Raw genomic sequence first — 24,573 nt, 5'->3', positions numbered from 1 at the left:
CTTCTACCGCTGCACCATCGAGAGCATCCTTACCAACTGCATCACAGTATGGTATGGCAACTGCTCTGTCTCCGACCGGAAGGCATTGCAGAGGGTGGTGAAAATTGCCCAACGCATCACCGGTTCCTCGCTCCCCTCCATTGAGTCTGTCCAAAGCAAGCGTTATCTGCGGAGGGCGCTCAGCATCGCCAAGGACTGCTCTCACCCCAACCATGGACTGTTTACCCTCCTACCATCCGGGAGGCGCTACAGGTCTCTCCGTTGCCGAACCAGCAGGTCCAGGAACAGCTTCTTCCCGGCGGCTGTCACTCTACTCAACAACGTACCTCGGTGACTGCCAATCACCCCCCCACCCCCCGGACACTTATTATCACTTATTATTATTTATTTAAATCATTTGCTATGTCGCTCTTCCAGGGAGATGCTAAATGCATTTCGTTGTCTCTGTACTGTACACTGACAATGACAATTAAAATTAAAATTGAATCGGATATGGGCCAAATGCAGGCAGGTGGGACTAGTGTTGATGGAGCATGTTGGTCAGTGTGGGCAAGTTGGGCCGAAGGGCCTGTTTTCATGCTGTGCGACTATGAAAGACAAAAGCTGAACATTGGTGCATTATCAGGGTGCCATGATTGCAGGCTGAGCAGCACTTTAATGACCCCAGCCCAATCCTGACCTCCGGTGCTGTGTGGAGTTCGAACGTTCCTCCTGTGGCCACATGTGTTTCCCACGGGTGCTCCAGTCCGCTCCCACATGCCAAAGGTGCATAGGATGTGAGGATCATCGGCTAGTCTAATGTAAAGCACCACTGGAGTGTGGGTGAGTGGGAGGAAGAGAGGGGTTGGGGGGACCAAGGAAATAATGGGATTAGTGCAAATGAATGTTTGATAGATGCCATGGACTGGGAAAAGGGCATGACTCTCCAAGGCCGCATTCAGAGTCAGTAATCCCCCCTCAGAGAGCAGAAAGCTTGGGGGAGATTGGACAGGGGTGTACAAGGTAATGATGTGCTTAGGTAGGCTAAGTAGTGAAGGCGTCCCCAATTAGCAACTGGTACAAGGACACTCATTTACAATGATGGGTGAAGGGTGCGGGGAGTTGGGAGTTTATTGTAAATGCAGAGAGTGGTGATGTCCTGGATCTTACTGCCTGTAAGATAAGTGAAAATAGACTCGACGGGGCTTTTGAAGCGAACTGGATGGGCACTTGAGTAAAATAATTAGAGGGTCACAGAGAAAAAACAGGAGAGTGAATGGAGTTGCTTCTCAAAGTTCTGGCACTGATCCAATGGGCCAAATGGATTTCTTCTTTGCTGCAATGACTCTGCGACTCCAACTCAGGTCCATTATTTGATTTTTAGCCGTGTTATAAATTCTAATTTAACGCCATTCAACCTGCCAGATAATCTTATAAAAATAGAGGGTTTCAAAAAACAAAATGGCATGGAAGCGATCTTGAAAACAGGAACAATTGTTAGATTAGATGCTGAATAAATAGGAATATTTTACATACAGCAAGACAGTGTGAAAAAAAATGGAGGTATTAACTGAAAGGTCAGGACTATTTATAAGCTAATGTATTCCTCCAGGGATGTTAATAAGGTTATTCACAGGGCAATTTACACACAAGCTTTATTTAAGTGTGTTTCCCTGTTAAATTAAGGTTATTTGTGAATGACATTATACGGGACCCATTAACCATTGAGCCCGGGTAAATGATATAGTCAACGAAAAAAATACTGCCCATAATTCCGCACTAATTGGCAGTCTCCCTCCGAGAGGCCGAGGGGATGAACACGGTGCAGGATGAATATGTTCCCCTGCTGTACTTGGAGATAGTTCTGTTGGACTGGTGCCGGGACATGGCTGTAGAACCACTGTATCCCAGCCTACCTGCCCTGCGCAGGAACCAAGAGCGCTTGACACCAGCACAAGGTGTCAAAGGTGGGAAAGGTGCATCACTCCAATGCAACCAGAGTACAAAATTAACATCCACTCAGTGATATCAGGAGAGAGACACGGAGATCACATCAAAATTAAGTGCGTTTCATTACTTAATTGGACACAGTGAATTAATAGGTACAAGTGATTTCTCAGCCGGGGGAATCGGAGTTGTGCGTAACTGCACATTAATGGACTAATCCAACACAGGGAATGGGTTTCAGCAGCACTACTCAACATGAATCAACATAACAGAATCAACACAAATGTGAAAGAACTAAAGGCTGAAGATTAACATTTACAATATTAATGTTTCAAAACTTAATATGTACGTATGACATTTTACCCGTGTTCTCTTTGAAGACAAAAAAAAGATCTGGTACGCATATCAATTATAAAACAAAAAGCTTTTCATTGTCCCTCAGTACACGTGGCAATAAACTAAACTAAATTAAGCTGCGTTTACCAGCAATTGTTTCCTTCACCATATCCCACTATTCTGTTTTGATTTCGTGAGCAATCAACTCTAATTTAATAAACTAATCACAAAAAAGTATCAAATCAACACACGTTAAAAATGTGAAAATCTAGTTTTAGCGTTTTGGAGATGCATCAATTGTGTTAATTTTATACTTTTTAATTATTAGTTTGTTAAATTAGAAGTTGATATAAAGAAGCATTGCATTTTCAGCTGCTTTATTCATGAAGGAGTTCACCTACTTAATGCAGTATCTGGAAGTGTTTTAATTAAACTACTGAATGAAAGAACTGCACAAATGATGTATTCAAAAGATAAAATACGTGCTTTGGGCAGCAATATCCTAACAATAATATAATGGCTATTATCATTTTCTACATACAGAATGTACTATGTAATGTTCAATGTAGCGTGGACTGCTCAAGGTGTAGTCAGCACTACAGTGCAGAAAGCAGATATAGGTTGTATCGTGAAACACCTTCACTTATGGTACAAATGTGCCCCTGTGGTTTCGACCATCTATCTTCCTAATTCTTCATCTCACTTTAGCCAAGGCCTCCCCGTCCTTGGCCTCCTATTCTCTTCAATCACACTCACTCGAAGATTCAATATTGACCTCAACAGTGTCAGACCGTATCCACTTCTCCCATTTGGTTGTTACACACCAGTTGTTTATGATGCAGATGCTCTCATTTGCACCTCCTCTACATCCATTTCTTGTTTTGTTATTTGAACTATTGCTGACCCTTTTTTTTACCTTGCACTATCAATCTGTTTGTCATTCATTTCTCCTGCTTCCCACCCAAACCTCACCCTTCCCTTTTGCTATTTTCATTCTTCACCATTTTCCCCCATCTTAAGATCTTTGTGATCTTCATCCTCTTCCAGTTCTAAAGAGACAGATGCAAGGAACTGAAGTTGCTGGAGTAACTCAGCGGGCCAGGCAGCACCTCTCGGGAGAAGGAATAGGGGTGAGAACCTGACTCTCAGACTGAGAAGGGTCTCGACCCGAAACGTCACCTATTCCTTTTTTCCAGAGATGCTGCTGGACTCGCTGAGTTACTTCAGCTTTTTGTGGCTAGTCTTTCCACTCACTGGATAGCAGGCAGCAAAGATATTTTCACTGTACCTCGGTACACGTGATAATAAACTAAACTAAACTAAATTAAACACTTGGTGTTCAAGAAGGAACTGCAGATGCTGGAAGATCGAAGGTACACAAAATTGCTGGAGAAACTCAGCGGGTGCAGCAGCATCTGCAGCAGGGTATGGATGAGACCCTGGTGTGAGCTTCATCTATGGTGGCGGAGGGGAATCCCCGTTTCCATACCAGGGCATCGGAAATGTCCTCGTTCTTCAGGGAACGGGGATTCCCCTCCGCCACCATAGATGAAGCTCACACCAGGGTCTCAGGGTCTCATCCATACCCCGTAACACTGCTCTCTCTCCCCATCCCCGCACTCGCAACAAGGGCAGAGTCCCTCTGGTCCTCACCTTTCACCCCACCAGCCGGCAAATACAACACATAATCCTCCGCCATTTCCGCCACCTCCAACGTGACCCCACCACTCGCCACATCTTCCCATCTCCCCCCATGTCTGCCTTCCGCAAAGACCGCTCCGTCCGTAACTCCCTCGTCAATTCTTCCCTTCCCTCCCGCACCACCCCCTCCCCGGGCACTTTCCGTTGCAACCGCAAGAAATGCAACACCTGTCCCTTCACCTCCCCCCTCGACTCCATTCAAGGACCCAAGCAGTCGTTCCAGGTGCGACAAAGGTTCACCTGTATCTCCTCCAACCTCATCTACTGCATCCGCTGCTCTAGGTGTCAGCTGATTTACATCGGTGAGACCAAGCGTAGGTTGGGCGACCGTTTCGCCGAACACCTCCGCTCAGTCCGCAATAACCAACCTGACCTCCCGGTGGCTCAGCACTTCAACTCCCCCTCCCATTCCCAATCCGACCTCTCTGTCCTGGGTCTCCTCCATTGCCAGAGTGAGCAACAGCGGAAATTGGAGGAACAGCACCTCATATTCCGTCTGGGGACCTTGCGTCCGGATGGCATTAACATTGAATTCTCCCAATTTTGCTAGTCCTTACTGTCTCCTCCCCTTCCTCAACCCTCTAGCTGTCTCCTCCCACCCTCCCATCCGCCCGCCCTCGGGCTCCTCCTCCTCCCCTTTTCCTTCCTTCTCCCCCCCCACCCCCCATCAGTCTGAAGAAGGGTTTCGGCCCGAAACGTCGCCTATTTCCTTCGCTCCATAGATGCTGCTGCACCCGCTGAGTTTCTCCAGCAATTTTGTGTACCTTTAAATTAAACACTTGCCCTGCACATCTCCTTTAAACTTTGCCCCTCTCATGTTAAAGCCATTCCCTCTAGTATTTGATATTTCCACCCTGGAAAAAAAAGGTTCTGACTGTCTATCCTACGCATGCCTTTCAGCATTTTAAGGTTTTTTTAATCATCTACTATGCAACCTCCAACATTTGCACATGTGTAGGATGGAACTGCAGATGCTGGTTTAAACCAAAAATGGACACAAAATGCTGGAGTAACTCAGCGGGACAGTCAGCATCTCTGGAGAGAAGGAATGGGTGACGTTTCGGGTTGAGACCCTTCTTCAGGGAAGGCCACAATTAGATTTGCTCATGCTAGTTTAGAGATACAGTGCAGAAACAGGCCCCCGAATCCGCACCGACCAGCTATCCCCGCACATTAACACTATCCCACACACACTAGGGATAATTTACACAAACACCAAGCCAATTAACCTACAAACCTGTACGCCTTTGGAGTGTGGGAGGAAACCGAAGATCTCAGAGAAAACCCGTGCGTACAAACTCCGTACAGACAGCACCCTTAGTCAGGATCGAACCTGGGTCTCTGGCGATGCACGCGCTGTATGGCAGCAACTGTACCTCTGCGCCACCGTGCCGCCCTAGTTGTGCAGAGATGTGAGTTATTGCACAGAGAGCAGCAGAAGAGCCACACGTTGAAATGTGTGTGGTGGTTAACTGGTGGGAAGGTAGTACCAGGTCGTGATATCAAAGTTTAAACAATGATACACCCACATCGCCCACTCATCAGGTTTCACTCCTGTTACTGTATGTTCCGTTGCCAAGTCTAGCTTCACCGCTCAACAAAGATGGCAAGCCTTTGAATTGGAGGCAACTTTGCCAGAAACACATCATTAATTTGTGGGATTTGGAGCGGAGTTGAAAATGCCTCTCCAATTTCTACAGCTTCTCAAAGCTTCAAACCCCAGCCAAGGGACTTGACAAGCGTAAAATCACACTTGAGAATTTGTATTGTGCTATCGGATAGCCATGAATATCCTTATCAGATCTTTATCACAACCTGTGCTCCATCTAACCATGCCATTCTCAAATATACATTGGCAAACGGGAATGCTTTTTTTTTAAACAAATTGTTTGCTTATGCTGTCAGTTGAGAGTCAACACAGCCGGGACTATTGAAACACTTAGTGTTCGACACTTTCCTGTTTCGTCACAACTATTTCTGGTAGATTATCTTCAAGTTAAATTTAGGTCGCACAATAATCTTCAGCGGCACAATGGCACAGCTGGTAGAGGTGCTACTTCACAGCGCCGCGGAGCTAGGTTCGATCCTGACTTTGGGTGCTGCCCGTGTGGAGTTTGCACGTTCTCCCCGTGACCATGTGGGTTTCCTCCCACATTCCACAGGTTTGGAGGTTAATTGGCCTTTGTAACTTAACCCCCTTGTGTGTCGGGAGTGGATGAGAAAGTGAGATAACGGAGAACTGGTGTGAACAAGTGATCGATGGTTGACGTGGACTCGATGGGCCGAAGGGTCTGCATCCATGCTGTATCCCTACACAGTGCATCATGATGTAGGCCAGTTATCACAATGTTGACACTGAGTTACAATACGATATGATACGATAGAACTTGATTTATCTAAGGAGTGAAATTGATCAGCCAACCGTCATAAAACACAGCAAGATACATGAAAAATGAAATTAATGCGACGAGTGGAACGTCCTGAATTGGGGATGTGCAAAGATTGGGGAAGGGGGGGGGAGTGGAGTCAGTCTACCCAACGACAGAAAGGGAAGGAACTGTACACTTTGATAGCCAGAGGGAAGAAGGAACTCCAGTGGCATTCTGTATTCTGTGCTGCATGTTGGTGGAACCAGTCTGTTGCTGAAGGTACACAAAAATGCTGGAGAAACTCAGCGGGTGCAGCAGCATCTAGGAGCGAAGGAAATAGGCAACGTTTCGGGCCGAAACGTTGCATATTTCCTTCGCTCCTAGATGCTGCTGCACCCGCTGAGTTTCTCCGGCATTTTTGTGTACCTTCGATTTTCCAGCATCTGCAGTTCCTTCTTAAACACTATTTCCTATTTCCTATTTCCTTCGCTCCATAGATGCTGCTGCACCCGCTGAGTTTCTCCAGCTTTTTTTGTGTACCTTCTGAAACACTGTTGCTGAAGGTGCTCCTCAGGTTGACCAGTGTGTCATGGAGGGGGCGAGCTGTATTGTCCGGGATGATCTGCAGTTCCACTGTCATCCAGCGTGATGGACAGTAAATTGGTTTGTGTCGAATATGGCGTGAGATGGAGAAAGCAGAAGCAGAAGTAGGAAGCAGAATCTCTTTGAGTGTAATATGATGTCTCTGCTTCTTCATAATGTGGATACATCATGACACCAAGTGGACAAGATGCTCAGTGGGAGCACCATCATCTGTAGATTTCCCTTCGACGCATGCACCATCCACACTTGGATATACATTGTCAAACCTCCTAGAGTAGAGATAAATCCTGAAATTCCCTGCCTATAGTGTGAGAACTTGTCATAAAAACCTGTAAAATAAAAATATTTTATTTTCTGTAATATTTGTAATATTCTGTAATAGGCCCGAAACGTTGCCTATTTCCTTCGCTCCATAGATGCTGCTGCACCCACGTTTGTCTACCTCCGATTTTCCAGCATCTGCAGTTCCTTCTTAAACAAATAAAAATATTTACCTGGTTTATTCCAGGTTCAAGGAATCAAGAGCCAGAGTATATAGGTGTAGGGTGAGAAGGGGCAAGATTTAATAGGAACCTGAGGGGAACCTTTTATCTTAGAGATGGTTGGCATATGGAACGAGCTGCCACAGGAGGTAGTCGAGGCAGGTACTATCACACATTTAAAAGACATTGGACAGGCGGATGGATAGGAACGTTTCAGAGGGATATGGGCCATACGTGGGCAGGTAGGTCTAGCTCAGATGGGGCATCTTAGGCAGCACGGACGAGTTGGGCTGAGGAGCCTGTTTCCGTGCTGTGTGACTCTATGACCCTATAAACGTTATTTTCACCAGAAAGACTGCAGAAGCGGGCTCAGTACCTCCTTCATGGTGAATGTTTGGTAAGATGTTGTCACCTCAAAGCCAGCCTCCCCCCCACACTGGACCCCCATCAGTTTGCCTACCGGGCCAACAGGTCTACAGAGGACGCCATATCGGCGGCCCTACACTCTGCCCTGACCCACCTGGACAACAACAACTCCTACATCAGGTTGCTGTTCATTGATTCTACAATCATACCGTCGCATTGCTGAACTCGGAGTCCCGCCGATAGATTCCTCCGATCCCTCCGTCCCCATTGTTTAATTATTCTGTATTTTTTATTATTCTGTATCCTCTTTTTTTTTTAAATTTCTATATTGCACTACTACGGACTGACGCAAAACTGCATTTCGTTGTACCCATACTCAGTATTTGTGCAATGACATTAAAGTTGAATTGAATTGTTCCCACTCTTGTCAGATCCCCAGAACAAGGCAGCCCATTGGAATGTTTCATTGAAGCTTGCAAACATAATGAAAAACAAGAGCAAGTCAAAGACAAAATGAATGATGGAGCTCAGATGGTCACCATAAGTAGTTTGGGAGGGGAAATGATGATGTCAGCAGAAGACTGGTGACTTTACTTTCGACTTTAGAGATACAGCGTGGAAACAGACCATTTGGCCCACTGAGTCCATGCCAGCCAGCGATCACCCCACACACTAGCACTATCCTACACACTAGGGTCAAATTTACAACATCAAAGCCAATTAACCAACAAACCCGCATGTCTTTGGAATCTGGGAGGAAACCATAGAAAACCAACGCAGTCACAGGGAGAATGTACAAACTCCTTACAGACAGCAGCCGTAGTCAGGTTCGAACCCAGGTCTCTGGCACTGTAAGGCAGCAACTCTACCGCTGCACCACTGTGTACTTGATATGAATGATCAAGGTTACGGCAGACGGAAAGCTTTCTAATCTGTAACTCTCTCAAATGGTGTTCAAAGGAGCAAAGTGCTGCGGGGAGATACAACACACATAAACTGCGTTAGTAGTCGTCCCACACTAAAAGCCCTTCAGCAAATAGAGTTATAATCAGATGCATATCACAGATAATCAATGTTTGAAGGCATAAATAATTAAATTCTGAGGAAGGAAACTTCAAAACTAATTTCACATCGGGAGGGACAAACGGGCATAATTTAACTCCGACTCCAGAAAAGACCTAAACCAGGTTTATGGAGATCCTTGTAGAACAAAAGAACTGCAGATGCTGGTTTATACCAACGATAGACACAGTGCTGGAGTAACTCAGCGGGTTGGGTAGCACCTCTGGAGAAAAAGGATGGTTGATGTATCTGGTCGAGACCCTTCTTCGACCCGAAATGTCACCCATTGCTTTTACTGCAGAGATGCTGCCCGACCCGTTGAGTTACTCCAGCGCTTTGTGTCTATTTTGTGGAGATCCCCTGGTGGTTTAGCAAAATTATTCAATGGGCAAATGCCTTCAGTCTCACTGAGATTCATTGATCGTGGCTGAGGCAGACACAAAGGGCTGTATATCTGGTTTTTGTGTTCCCATATTAGGCAATGAGAGGTCAGTCCTGTTTCCTAACCATGCTGGAAGCATTTACACCCCAGTCAATCCTTCTTCACTCCTCTCCCATCGGGCAGAAACTTGTAAGCACATATCATCAGATTTATGAACAGCTTATTCCCCACTTTGATCAGAATACTGAACAGTCCTCCCATAAGAGAGGGGTGCATTCCAATCTTCCAACCTACCTAATTGCAACCCCTGCACTTTTTTTGTAATCTGCACTTTCTTTTTTACTGTAACGCTGTATCACAGTAATTCTGCACTTTGGTATTTTTCTCTTTGCACTATCTGTTGCACTTGTGTGTGGCTTGATTGTACTCATGTATAGTATGATTTGACTGGATAGCACGCAAACAAAGCTTTTCACTGTATCTCAGTCCATGCGACAATAATAAACCGAAACAAATACCCAATTCAAGGGTGATAATGGACAGATTAGGTCCAGCCTCAGGGCAAGAGATGGGATCAGGATTGGGCTTTGGGATAAAGTCAGAGTCAGAATGCTGATAGGCTCAGTCTCAACTTGAGGATTGAAAGGCACAAGGAACTGCAGGTGCTGGAATCTTGCATAGAACGCAAAGTGCTGGAGTAACTCAGTAGATCAGGTGGCATCTCTGGTGGACATGGATAGGTGGCATTTAGGGTTGGGACTTCTTCAGATCGATTGATTGCTGTAAGGGAGAAAGCTGAAATAGAGATGGGGGCAGGACAAAGCCTGACAAGCGGTAAGTGGATGAGGACTGATGTTGGGCTAAAGATACATAGACATACAAAAGGTGGCACAGTGGTGCAGTGGTAGAGTTGCTGCCTTACAGCGCCAGACACCCAGGTTCGATCCTGACCTTGAATGCTGTCTGTACAGAGTTTGTACGTTCTCCCTGTGGCAGTGTGGGTTATCTCTGGGTGCTCTGGTTTCCTCCCACATTCCTAAGATGTACAGGTTTGTAGGAAAATTGGCTTCTGTAAAAATGACACATTGTCCCCAGTGCTAGTGTACGGGGTGATCACTGGTCAGTGCAGACTTGGTGGGCCAAAGGGCCTGTTTCCACGATGAATCTCTTAAGTTTAAATGCTGGAGTAAGTCAGAGGGTCAGGCAGCATCTCTGGAGAAAGGGAATAGGTGATGTTTCGGGTCGAGACCGTCTTCGGACTCTGATGTCCGAATCAGACGTTGGGCCTACAGATGGACCTGGCCCTAGAAGGGGTTAAAGTTCACAAGTTATAGGAGTAGAATTAGGCCATTCGGCCCATCGAGTCTACTCTGCCAATCAATCATGGCTGATCTCTGCCTCCTAATCCCATTTTCCTGTCTTCTCCCCCAAACCGTTGACATCCATTCTAATCAATAACTTGTCTATCTCTGCCTTAAAAATATCCACTGACTTGGCCTCCACAGCCCTCTATGGCAATGAGTTCCACAGATTAAATGAATCTGTGACTAAAGAAGTTCCTCCTCACCTCCTTCCTAAAAGAGCGCCCTTTAATTCTGAGACTATGACCTCTGGTCCTAGATGCACAGTGGGGATGGGTTGGGCTCAGAGTGACACACACACACACACACACTTGGGGACAATATCAGTCTCAACATCACGAGGTGCATTGTCACATTCCAGAATGGGCTTGGATTTCATTCAGGCGGTAATTGCACCATTCTATCAGGATGCATCACAGCTTGGTTTGGCAACAGCTCTGCCCAAGAGCACAAGAAATTGCATAGTTGTGGATGTGGCCCCATCCATCACATAGACCAGACTTCCTACCATCCACTCCATTTACATTTCACACTGCCTCAGGAAAGCTGCCAACATAATCAAGGACCATGCAAACTCCTGCATCCTTGCATTCTATTCTGCGCCTTCAGCCTTTCACTAGCTTTTCTTTTCCTTGCAACAAAGGAGGCTGAGAGGTGAACGTATAGAAGGCAAATAACATCATAAGAGGCAAAGGTAGGGGAGAGAGGGGGGGGGGAGAGGGGTATAAAGGAGAGAGGGAGACAGGAGAGATAGGGGAGAGAGAGGAGAGGGGGAGAGAGAGGAGAGGGGGAGAGCGGAGAGAGGAAGAGGGAGAGAGGGCAGGAGGGGGAGAGAGAGAAAACTGTTTTACCAAGATAGTAGTACAAAACCAAGGGAGAAACATAGAAACATAGACATAGAAAATAGGTGCAGGAGTAGGCCATTCGGCCCTTCGAGCCTGCACCGCCATTCAATATGATCATGGCTGATCATCCAACTCAGCATCCTGTACCTGCCTTCTCTCCATACCCCCTGATCCCTTTAGCCACAAGTTTAACGTGGAGCACAGGTTTAATGTGGAAAGGAGTTTTAAACGACATTGGAGAATAATCGTTTTAATATACAAAGAGTGGTTGATATCTGCAAGGAGCTGCCAGAAGAGGTGGTGGAACCAGTTCTAATGACTATATGCAAGGTACATTTAGGCAGACACTTCACTAGGCAAGGCATACAAGGATATGTTCCCTTCGCAGTTAAATAGGATGGATGTAGATGAGCAAAAAGATTAGCATGAACATGTTTGGCTGAAGAGCCTGTTTCTGTATTAAACATCTCAATAACACTGAGTAACATAACACTATATCAGTAATCAATACTGCTCAGCTATATTAATCTCTCATGCCCATTCTCTTGATCAGAACTAGCAGTAATTTGGTAAAATACTTGTATCTAAGGTTATAACACAAAAGGCCAACCAAAATGAAAGTACATCAAATATAAGATCAATTGCTGTCAAAAAGTTCAAAATAATTTTTGGATGTTCAACATTACCTGTGTGTTCACCTTGAAATAATGCAGAACATAGAATATGGGCAGTGGTAGAATTGCTGCCTTACATCACCAGAGTCCCGGGTTTGATCCTGACTACGAGTGCTGTCTATACCGAGTTTGTACGTTCTCCCTGTGACCTCCTGGGTTTTCTCTAGGTGCTCCAATTTCCTCCTACACTCCAAAGATGTGCAGGTTTGTAGGTTAATTGGCTTTGGTCAAAATTGTAAATTGTCCCTAGTGAGTAGTATAGTGCTAGTGTACGGGGGGTGATCGCTGGTTGGTGTGGACTCGGTGGGCTGAAGGACTTGTTTCCACGCTTCTTCTTCTTGCGTATGGCGTGCACGGCCTAAAGTTGTAGGACAACTTGTTCTATTTGATCTTGTTTGATTGTGCACGCCAGGTTGATTGCATTCGTTGAAACAGGGCGGACCACGTGAAGGTTGCAATCTCCCACCCCGTGTCCACTCTGTATCTCTAAAACTAAAACTAAAACTAAAATTAACCAATACAGCACAGGAACGGGCACTTCGGCGCACAATGTCCATGCCCAACATGATGCCAAGTTAAACTAATCTCCCCTGCGTGCACGTGATCCATATCCCTCCATTCCCTGCATATCCATGTCACAATTGCCTAATGCTGATGCTGGAAAGTGTTCCAGCTTCTTTTCATTAGTTACAATGACTAACATCTGTCTGTGCTAAAGAGCGAAGTCAGCTGGCTGCATCTCTGCCTCTAAAGTGTTGCCAGAAGCTGACCAAAACAAGGACTCAAACGTGAAATGAACAAGCTATGCAAGAGTCGAGTGACTGTCCGAATGTCCTGCCGCACAACATGTCAATGAAAGCATCCTTCACACCTTGAGCTGAGTCTCTCAAAACTGGGAATGACCCAGACAGAATCCAGATTTCATGCTAATCAGCGTTTGAAGCAGAGTTGGCACAGGTACAGCTAATGCTCTTTTAACACACCCAAAGTCTGAGGAAATATTAATTCCCATTTTCCACGTAGCAATAAAAGATGGGAAGTACTAAGGCAGTGAGGACATTAAAACCAGAACATTTCCTAACTGGGATAAACGTTAAATACAGTCAAAGTGTTATAAATTCTGGGAGACTTCAAGGGTTCGTCAATATAGTTTTCCAGTTTGAACGTTTTTAGTGTTTGGAGTTTAGAGATACAGCGTAGAAACAGGCCCTTCGGCCCACTGGGTCCAGGCCGGCCATTCGATTATCTTTTCACACTCGTTCTATGTTATCCCACTTTCCCATCCACACCTTACACACTAGGGGCAACTTACAGAAGCCAATTATCCGACAAACCCAAACATCTTTGGGATGTGGGAGGAAACCGGAGCACCCGGAGAAACCCCACATGGTCATGGGGACCGCGTGCAAACACCGTACACACAGCAGCCGAGGTCAGGATCGAACCTATGTCCCTGGCCCTGAGAGAAGCCACTCTGCCACTGTGCCACTGTGCCATATTTATTACATTTCACTCCTTGCTCCTTTTCCCAATGCAACTGGTCTTTGATGAATACTTTGTGCCTTAACTACTTCCCTCTGCTTTATTATGCCTGTCATAGAGATATTATAAACATAATAATACTGTAACACAATATTCTGCCCTCTGGTAATTTTATTTTTGCACTACCTGTTGTATAAGTGTGTGGTCTGATTGTACTCAGGTAGACTTTGAATTGACTGAATAGCACACGGACAAAGTTATTCACTAGATCTTACTACACATGTCACTAATAAGCCAATACCAGCAGCAATAAAAAGATGTCATGGGAGGAATATGGATGCTTTGTGTTCTGCTGACATATAAAACCACAAGGGAAATCAGAGGAGAGACACTGTGGAAGAGGAGGGGAGGGGAGAGGAGAGGAGAGGAGCAGTGGAGAGGGGAGGGGACTAGAGGGGTGAGGTGGGGTGGGGAGTGGAGAGGAGGGGTAGGATGGAAGGGGAGTGGGGAAGGGAGGAGAGGGGAGGGAAGATTCAAACGGGAGGACATGATTTGAGAATTAAGGGGCAGAAGTTTAGGGGTAACATGAGGGGGAACTTCTTTACTCAGAGAGTGGTAGCTGTGTGGAATGAGCTTCCAGTGGAAGTGGTGGAGGCAGGTTCCATTTTATCATTTAAAAATAAATTGGATAGGTATATGGACGGGAAAGGGAAATGGAGGGGTTATGGTCTGAGTGCAGGTAGATGGGAATGGGTGGAGAATAAGTGTTCAGGCAAGGACTTGTAATGGGTCCGAGATGTGCCTGTTTCCGTGCTGTAATTGTTATATTGTTATATGGTTATTGGAGGGGAGGGGAGGGGAGGGAAGAGAAGGGAAGGGATGGTTAGCGGAGGTGGGGAGGGGCAGGAAGGTGGATTGAGGGGGGGGGGGGAGGTGTGGTGGTAGGGTGTAGTTGTTTTGGAAGGTAAGTTGATGGGGAATGTTGGTGGTCTCGTTGACGTTGACATTGTTTTGGAATGGAGTGTTTTGTATGTTTGATTCTTCTGTGATCTTGTGGTTTCTTTTATGTTTCTTTTTTTGTTTTTCTTTTATGTTGGTTGGCGCCATTTTACTGCACTACATGGATTGAGAAGTCGCACTCACTTTAGATACATTCACACTGAGATTTAACATCAGATTAAAACATAATTTATGGAAGGGAGGAAACAGGTGCTAATTCTCTGCACAGTTTAGATCTTTATACTAAGGAAAGGAACTCTCGTTTACAGGTGCCTCTGCAACCTAAGCTAATGTGGTCTCAATAAAGTTAATGGATTTTCAGATGTTTGCTCAAGGTTCTCATAGGTTAAAGTACAGGCAAGATTGGTTCAAGGAATATTGTTGCTGTGTTTTGGAAAATATTATTTCCCCATGCCATTCACTCATTAGTAAGATTTGTTACAACAATTTGGAGCAGTATTACAATAGCTCAGACAGGCAAGTCAGATCATGCACTAATTGACATAAGGTCATAAGAAATTGGAGTAGAATTAGGCCATTCAGCCCATCAAGTCTACTCCGCCATTCAATCATGGCTGATCTTTCTCTCCCTCATAACTCCATACTCCTGCCTTCTCTCCATAACCTCTGACACCTGTACTAATCAAGAATCTATCTATCTCTGCCTTAAAAATATTCACTAACTTGGCTTCCGCAGCCTTCTGTGGCAAAGAATTCCACAGATTCACCACCCTCTGACTAAATACATTTCTCCTCATCTCTTTCCTAAACGAACTGGTGGAAACATTCTCTCCACATCCACTCTATCCAAGTCTTTCACTATTTAGTACGTTTCAATGATGTCCCCCTCTCATTTTTCTAAACTCCAGCAAGTACAGGCCCAGTGCTGACAAACAACCATTATAGGTTAACCCACTCATTCCTGGGATCATTCTTGTAAATCTCCTCTGGACCCTCTCCAGAGCCAGCGCATCCTTGCTCAGATATGGGACCCAAAATAGCTCACAATATTCCAAATGCGGCCTTACCAGCGCCTGATAGAACCTCATCATTACATCCCTGTTTTTGTATACATGCCCTTTTGAAATAAATGCTAGCATTAAGTTTGCTTTCTTTACTACTGATTCAACTTACAGATTAACGTTTTGGGAATCCTGCTCCAGCATTCCCAAGTCCCTTTGCACCTCCAATTTTTGGATTCTCCCCCCATTTAGAAAATAATCCACGCCTTTCATCCTACTACCAAAATGCATGACTCCACACTTTGCTACACTATATTCCATCTGCCACTTCCTTGCCCACTCTCCCAATCTGTCCAAGTCCTTCTGCAGACTCCCTGCCTTCTCCACGCTACCTGCCCCTCCACGTGAACCGTCACTTCAGGTTACCATGCACCAGTACCTTGTCCCACATCACTCTCCAGGGCTCTACCATTCACTATGTAAGTCCTGTCCATGTTTGACACATCAAGGTGCAACACCTCACATGAGTTAAATTCCATCTGCCATTCCTTGACCCACCTTCCCAACTGACCTAGATCCTGTTGTAAACTTGTATCCTTCCTCACTGTCCAAAATATCACCAATCCTGGCGTCGATTGTAAATTTACTAACAATGTCAACCACACTGTCATTCAAATTATTAATGTCAAGTAACAAACAATGGTGGACCCAGTACTGATCCACAGTAGAGCTGTCACCTTACAGGGCCATATTCCTTTATTTCACATTAACTATAGAACAGTACAGCACTGAAACAGGCCCTTCAGCCCACCATGATTGTGCCGAACACCATGCCAAGGCCTTCTCTTATCTGCCTGCACATAATCCATATCACTCCATTCCCTACATATCTATGTGCCCATCCAAAAGCCTCTTAAACACTACTATTGTATCTGCCTCCACCACCAACTCCCCCCCCCCCCCCCCCCCCCCCCCCCCCACAAAGAAAACAATCCAAGTCTGTCCAACCTCTCCCTGTGGCTAATATGAAGGGCTGTAGGTAATCGGGGAGCTTCACCTTATATCCTTATGCCTTCCACCAATACTCCCCATTCATAACTGAATTTGAATGAAAATCATTGCAGTTCAAACAAGAAGCAGCAAAAGTGCCAATAATTATGTGGTGAGGAATATTCCAGCATATTAATCAATAATATGCCCATTAGCAAGTAGGTTTAAAGGTGTGTGCATGACTCAAGCACGAATGATAATTGGATTCTACAATTCAAAACTGGCTAGATTATAATTAAATTGGTATTAGTTTCTTACGTCACATGTACCGGGATACAGTGAAAAGCTTAAATATATTCACAGTAAAACTATCTGTTACAAAAGGTTGGTGAAAATATATTTTAGTCGCCTGGATTTTACTGTCTATTCATAGCCTTCAGACTTTCACACACTCAGCCTCAGCACGCGGCTATTATCAACAATATAATGAGCAAGAGAGAGAACATCATCATTTGGAATTTTTCAGATCAAGGCCGATAATTACGTGGACTTTAATGAATCATGTGTAAAGTCTGGAAAACAGAGTAAAGAAAAAGATCTCTTTCATTGCCAACGTAGTATTTCACATGTACATCATGGTGACAACACTAAAATGTAATCAACGTTGCAGTGGACAGCGGTAGAGTTGCTGCCTCACAGCGTCAGAGACCCCGGTTCGATCCTGACTACGGAGTTTGTACGTTCTCTCCATGACCTCCGTGGGTTTTCTCCGGGTGCTCCGGTTTCATCCCACACTCCAAAGACGTACAGGTTTGTAGGCTATTTGGCTTGGTAAAAAAGTACATTGTCCCTAGTGTGTAGGATAGGATAGGGTGATTGCTGGCTGGCGCAGACTCAGTGGGCCAAAGGGCCTATTTCCACGCTATATCTCTAAAGTAAACTAAACTAAACTACACATGGATTAAACATGCAAGCCTTCGATTGGAACAATACCTTCTGATCCAGCTCACTGTCAAATGATACTGTGTTCCAGTTTTATTCTAGTGTATTTCCTTTCTTAAATATATATTTCCTATCTTTATAGACCCTATCAAATCCAAGTTTTTCCCTTTAAAATTTTTTTTAAATATCCATGTTCTGATTCTAGATCAAACTGAATCACTAACTCTGTTTCTCTCGAATGCTGCCTGACCTCAAGAATATCTCCAGAGTTTGTAGATTTTGTTTTTATTTCAGACTTCCAATATCAGCAGTATTATTCAGACACAAGGAACTGCAGATGCTGGTTTACAAAACAAGACACAAAGTACTAGGGTATCCAACAGGTCAAGCAGCACCTCTGGAGAACATGGAGAAGTGACGTTTCACAAAGTGCTGGAGTAACTCAGCAGGTCAGGCAGCTAATGTTCTCCTCCTCTCTCCGATGAGAGTTCTGCAACACCCTCTCTCACTGCTCTCCCTCTGTGATTCCTCCTGCTCTCCGATTCTACGATCACGCTTTAACCAGACTCGCTACCACAGCCACATGTGTTTTCCCAGTGCTTGCCTGAGCCTCCATCGTCTCATCTAACACACAGCTAACAATGGCCCGTTTCCTTTATCATTGTTTCGTTTTTGCATATCTTTCATTCATTTGTTCTACATCTCTCTACGTCCCCGTCTACATCTCTCATTTCCCTTTCACCCGACTCTCAGTCTGAAGAAGGGTCTCGAACCGAAACATCACCTATTCCTTTACTCCAGAGATGCTGTCTGACCCGCTGAGTTACTCCAGCATTTTGTGTCTATCTCTGGAAGACTTCCTGGTTCTGCTTGACCCGCTGAGTTACTCCAGCACTTTGTGCTTTTGTTTTTAAACAAAAATGCTTTTAAAACCAGCATCTGCAGTTCCTCATGTCTGCATGGAAATCAGCAAAGTGGTTCAGCACCTGAAGCAACCTTATGCACCATGCTACAGAGGGTTAGATGAACATGTAACCTGATGGAAACTACCCAACCTCGGTGATGAGAGTTAGGTTTGGCCTGGTGCCAAATTCTGCTAAAATCATTAGCCATTTGTTGCTATAACAGGCATGGTTTTCTAAGATGGAATAAGAAATTGCTTGGGAGCTACAGTTTAAAGCTACAAAGACCTTTCAGGGCACATTTAGTTTACTGCATTCAAGGTAAATAAAATTATTGTAGAGACTCACTCTGGTTGTCTACAATAACAGCAGCCCAGCAAAGATTAGTTTAGCTTGGCATCATGTTCGTGTGAACATTATGGGCTGAAGGGGCTGTTCCTGTGCTGTCCTCTTCTACGTTCTATGTACAGGATCCTGGATGGAGGCAAAGGACGACTTGCAATTGGCACAAATCGGGCAAATGGAACCAGCTCAGCTAGGTCAAGAAGGGCAGCATGGGCAAGTTGGGCCGAAGGGCTCGTTTCTCTGCTGTACAACTCTATTCATTGTTCAATTCCCTGCCATTTTGAAATGCTGAACTAAACGCTCAATACAACAATCTCTACCTTGGCTCAACTAGAGACCTGAAACTATTCTTCAAACTTCTACTGCCTCTCAAGGGCAAAAAGAATCAAGGGATATGGGGAAAAGGTGGGAACGGGGTACTGATTTTAGATGATCAGCCATGATCATATTGAATGGCGGTGCTGGCTGGAAGGGTGGAATGGCCTACTCCTGCACCTATTTTTCTATGTGTCTATGTTTCTATGACCCAGTCACACATCTGTCTCCCAGTACAACCTGAGTCTTGGCCCAGCTCTCACCTTTCTCATTGTGTCGGAAGGAACTGCAGATGCTGTTTTTTTCCAAAGAAATACACAAAATGCTGGAGTAACTCAGCTGGTCAGGCAGCATCTCTGGAGAGAAGGAATTGGTGACGTTTCGGGTGGAGACCCTTCTGCAGGTTGGATAACTGGACTGGACTGGACTGGAGGTTTCTTATTTTCAGTTCTCTCCCACATTTACTACTGACATTCCACGATTCTTAAATATCTCTTATCATATTGTGCACTCTCCCTCATGGATCACTCCTCCCGCTACCTGCCCACCCCCCCCCCCTCCCCCTTCCTGGCACCCCTCCCCCTTCCTGGCACCCCTCCATTGCAGGGCCAATGGTTCAGGCGAACCTCCAAATCCAGAGCAACTATTGAACAAAACTGAACACATCGATTGATCTCAAATCTATTGTATTATGTACATTCAGACAATGACAAGATCAGCCATCAACATCAGTGCATACCTGATCGTATATTGCAAAAAAATTAATGTAAAACAGATTTTTGGAATGGTCAGAATTCATACAAACTCACGTAACTTACATTTGGTACAAAATAAATTCCATTCCTGTTACTGTTTTATAGATGAACTACCATCATTGTTTAGGATATTTGAATATAATCCTAGCACTGCTACACTTTATTAATATATTATAGTCTACAACATGGAAACAGGCCCTTTGGCCCATCACATCCATGCCAACCAAGATGCCCCATCCTTGCTGGTCTCATCTGCCCGCCTTTGATCCATATCCCTCTAGCCATTGTGCAGGAAGGAACTACGGATGCTGGCTTATACCGAAGGTAGAGACAAAGTGCTGGAGTAATTCAGCGGGTCAGGCAGCATCTCTGGAGAAAATGGATGGGTGACATTTGAGGTCGGGTCTGACGAAGGGTTCCGACCCGAAACGTCACACATCGTCATTCAACCTTTTTCTCCAGAGGCGCTGCCTGACTTGCTGAGTTACTCCAGCACTTTGAGCTTATCTCCCTCTAAACCTTCCCTATCCATGTAACTGTTGTTTAAATGTTGTTTAAATGCCTCAACTACCTCCTCTGGCAGCTTGTTCCATACACCCACCTCACACTGTGTGAGATTACAGCTTGCTGCAGTGTGGGGCTGTACCATTTGGCTCTTCAAACCAAAGTGAGTATCAAACTGCAGTAAACCATTTTGAGCTTCAAACGCAACATTCAATTCAACATGATTGATCGTGCAGTATATTCAGAGTTCCCTTTCGTTGGTCCGGATACATTGAAGTTGGCGATGAACATTTTATTGCAACTTATTCATGTTTATTGAGAACTGTGAGACATTAAAAACTGGCAGAAATCAGGCACCAGTTTATCTTTATCCTATACATCATCGTGAATGATCCCAGAGGAAAACTGTGAATCCGCTGCACGCTGTATTATAATTTTACTTTCCGAAGTGGCATTTTGCTTTGTTTTATGAGCATAATAATAGTCAACACATTATGAATAAAATCAGGCAGCTTATAAATATGTCTGCGTCAGACCAATTGCAAGTTCATAGATACGTCTCCCGAACCAGTGGGAACAATGAATTAGACTTTGTGCAAGTGATTTGCATCAGATATCTTCGCAAAAACCAGCGCTCGGTAAATCAAGTTCATTGCTCCACCATTTCGTAGAGCAAAAACTCTGATAGATTCATAGAGTCATACAGCACAAAGTAGACCCTTCGGTCCATCTCATCCGTGCCAGCCAAGATCTAAGCTGAAGGACGGTCTCAACTCGAAACGTCACCTATGCATGTTCTCAAGAAACATAGAAACATAGAAAATAGGTGCAGGAGGAGGCCATTCGGCCCTTCGAGCCAGCACCACCATTCATTGTGATCATGGCTGATTGTCCCCTATCAATAACCCGTGCCTGCCTTCTCCCCATATCCCTTGACTCCACTAGCCCCTAGAGCTCTATCTAACTCTCTCTTAAATCCATCCAGCCTCCACCTGTGGCAGGAAATTCCACAAACTCACAACTCTCTGGGTGAAATGGTTTTTTCTCACCTCAGTCTTAAATGATTCTAAGACTGTGGCCCCTGGTTCTGGACTCGCCCAACATTGGGAACATTCCTCCAGCATCTAGCTTGTCCAGTCCTTTTATAATTTTATATGTTTCTATAAGATATCCCCTCATCCTTCTAAACTCCGGTGAATACAACCCTAGTCTTTTCAATCTTTCCTCATATGACAGTCCCGCCATCCCAGGGATCAATCTCGTGAACCTACGCTGCACTGCCTCAATCACAAGGATGTCCTTCCTCAAATTAGGAGACCAAAACTGTACACAATACTCCAGATGTGGTCTCACCAGAGCCCTATACAACTGGAGAAGAACCTCTTTACTCCTATACTGAAATCTTCTTGTTATGAAGGCCAACATTCCATTAGCTTTCTTCACTGCCTGCTGTACCTGTAAGCCAACTTTCAGTGACTGGTGTACAAGGATGCCCAGGTCTCGCTGCACCTCCCCCTTACCTAACCTAACCCCATTGAGATAGTAGAGATTAAGATTTCCATTAAGAAATGCTGAGTTACTCCTACACTGAGTGTTCTCGTGTGTATTAACCAGCACCTGCAGTTCCTTGTTTCTCCAAGATCTAAGTTGGTCCTAATTGCCTGCATTTGGCCCATATCCCTCTAAATCTTTCCTATCGATGTACCTGTCCAATGGTCTTTTAAATGGTGTTATAGTACCTGCCTCAGCAACCTCCTCCGGTAGCTCGTTCCATACACCCACCACCATGTAAAAATGTTCCCCCACAGGTTCCTATTAAATCTTTCCCCTCTCACCTTAAACTTATGCCCTCTGGTTCATTATTCCCCTAATCTGGGTAACAGACGATGTATTCACCATATCTATTCCCCTCCCCTTCCCCTGCCCCTTCCCTGCCCCATTCACCCAATCTAACCTGTCCTCCCCTTCTCCGTCCTCGTATACACATCCCAACACTGGGCTGGGATATAAGCATGCATGTGCACGGGAACAGGTCATGTAGCGAACATGTAACTGTAACCTGCGAACATGAAACTGTAACCTGCATCACACTTTTAAAGCAAAGATATAACTTGGAATTGTTTGTAACTTGTAACTTGAAGGGCACAAGATGGCGCCGTTAACGCGGCGAGTCTTTTGTACAGTCTTAATGTAATCTACTGACCATGTACTGTTATCATGTATTGTCTTTCCGCTGACTGGTTAGCACGCAACAACAGATTTTCATTGTACCTCGGTACACGTGACAATAAACTCAACTCAAAATTCAATCAGGACACACTTGGATTTTATTTAATCAGACTTCACTGGATTTTATCTTTTACTACACGTTATTCCCTTTATCGTGTATCCATACACTGTGGATGGCATTATTGTATTCATGTGTAGACTTTATAGACTGGATAGTGCACAACAAAACAAGTTTTCCACTGTACTTCGGTACATGTGACAATAACAAAATAAAAACGAAACTTGGAGATGAACACAAAAAGCTGGAGTAACTCAACGGGTCAGGCAGCATCTCCGGAGAAAAAGAATAGGTGATGTTTCGGGTCGAGACCCTTCTTCAGACTGAGAGTCGGGAGAGAGAGAAACAAGAGATATGAAAAGGTACTTCGAAGAAATGAATGAAAGATATGCAATAGGACAACTGAAACAATGATCAAGGAAAAGTGGAGCCTTTCATCAATAATATGAAACAGTAGTCCATTGTTGGCTGTGGTGACGGTGATAATGAGTGATACCAACAGTGAAACTCAGTAGGACTCCAGTGAAACTAGTGCAAAGGCTAGGGTGGGGGTGGGGCGGAGAGAGGTGGGATGCAAAGGTTACTTGAAGTTAGAGTAATCAAGAATCATACCACTGGGTTGTAAGCTGCCCAAGTGAAATATGAGATGCTGTTCCTCCAATTTGTGTTTGGCCCCACTCTGACATGGAGGAGGCCCAGGACAGAAAGGTCAGTGTGGGAATGGGAGGGGGAGCTAAAGTGTTTGGCAACCTGGAGATCGCATAAGCCAAGGCGGACTGTGTAGGAAGGAATAGAATAGAACTAAAGGTGTAGGTGGGAACTGCAGATGCTGGTTTAAACCAAAGATAGACACAAAATGGTGGAGTGACTCAGCAGAACAGGCAGCATCTCTGGAGAGAAGGAATGGGTGACGTTTTGGGTCTGGACCATATTTACTTGAGTATGGTTGTGTAGAATGATTTTACTGGATTGACTGCAAAACAAAGAATTTGACTGTACCTAGGTACATGTGACATTAAAGTACTATTGAACCATGGAACCATTGAATCTATTCTGGAGGTGCCTTTGGTTGCTTGTGCACTTCATTTGAGGTCACATGCCCTGGTTCTAAAATCCGCTAAAGCATTTGGCCACCTATCTTAATAACGTCTGTTTGATCGCAGAACTGCAGATCTCCTCAGAGTCCCCCCATCCCCACATGTTGGGATGAGGGGAATAGATAAAGTGAATGAGCAGACTTTTACCCGGGGAGGGGAAACAAGAACCATACGTTGAAGGTGAGAGGGGAAAGAATTAGTAGGAACCTGAGGGGCAACTTTTTCACTCAGAGGGTGGTGGGTGTATGGAATAAGTTGCCAGAGGAGGTAGTTGTGGCAGGTACTATAACAACATTTAAAAGAGATATGGACAGGTACATGGACAGGAAAGGTTTAGAGGGATATGGGTCAAACAAGGGCAGGTGCGACTAGCATAGATGGGGCATCTTGGTCGGCCTGGGCAAGTTGGGCCGAAGGGCCTGTTTCTGTGCTGCATGACTCTATCATTCTATGAATAAAGAAGCAGTATATTGTTGCACACTTTGGAGAGTGACTCACTTGTGAATGCTATAATTCATTAGTGGATATGGATTAGAGTATTCCTCATGCTGCCTTTCGGCAAGGCCAGCAGCATAATCAAAGATGAGTCGCACCCTGGTCACTCCCTCTTCTCCCCACTCCCATCGGGCAAAAGGTATAGAAGTGTGAAAACACACACCTCCAGATTCAGGGACAGTTTCTTCCCAGCTGTTATCAGGCAACTGAATCATCCTACTACTACTACTACTACCAGAGAGCAGTGCTGAACTACTATCACCTTCTCCAGGGCAGCTCCCAGGCTCTGGAACTCCCTCCCCCAACTGATCCGCAATTCCGTGTCCCTCACCATCTTCCAGTCCCGCCTCAAGACCCATCTCTTCACCACTGCCTATCCTTAGCCCCACGT

General features: G+C 45.0%; 1 long non-coding RNA gene across 1 annotated transcript; it reads left to right on the top strand.

Moving 5' to 3' along the window:
• The first annotated feature begins 1,531 nt into the window (after positions 1 to 1,531).
• LOC116978130 lies at positions 1,532 to 23,121 on the top strand. Its single transcript, XR_004413377.1, has 3 exons — positions 1,532 to 1,542; positions 10,548 to 10,554; positions 23,045 to 23,121. It is a non-coding gene; the product is annotated as an uncharacterized LOC116978130 (long non-coding RNA).
• Positions 23,122 to 24,573: the final 1,452 nt, after the last annotated feature.

This window comes from Amblyraja radiata, chromosome 10 (assembly GCF_010909765.2).
Source record: "Amblyraja radiata isolate CabotCenter1 chromosome 10, sAmbRad1.1.pri, whole genome shotgun sequence".
Classification (NCBI taxonomy): domain Eukaryota; kingdom Metazoa; phylum Chordata; class Chondrichthyes; order Rajiformes; family Rajidae; genus Amblyraja; species Amblyraja radiata.
The sequence above is the reverse complement of the archived record's forward strand: the minus strand, read 5'-3'. Positions and strand labels throughout refer to the sequence as shown.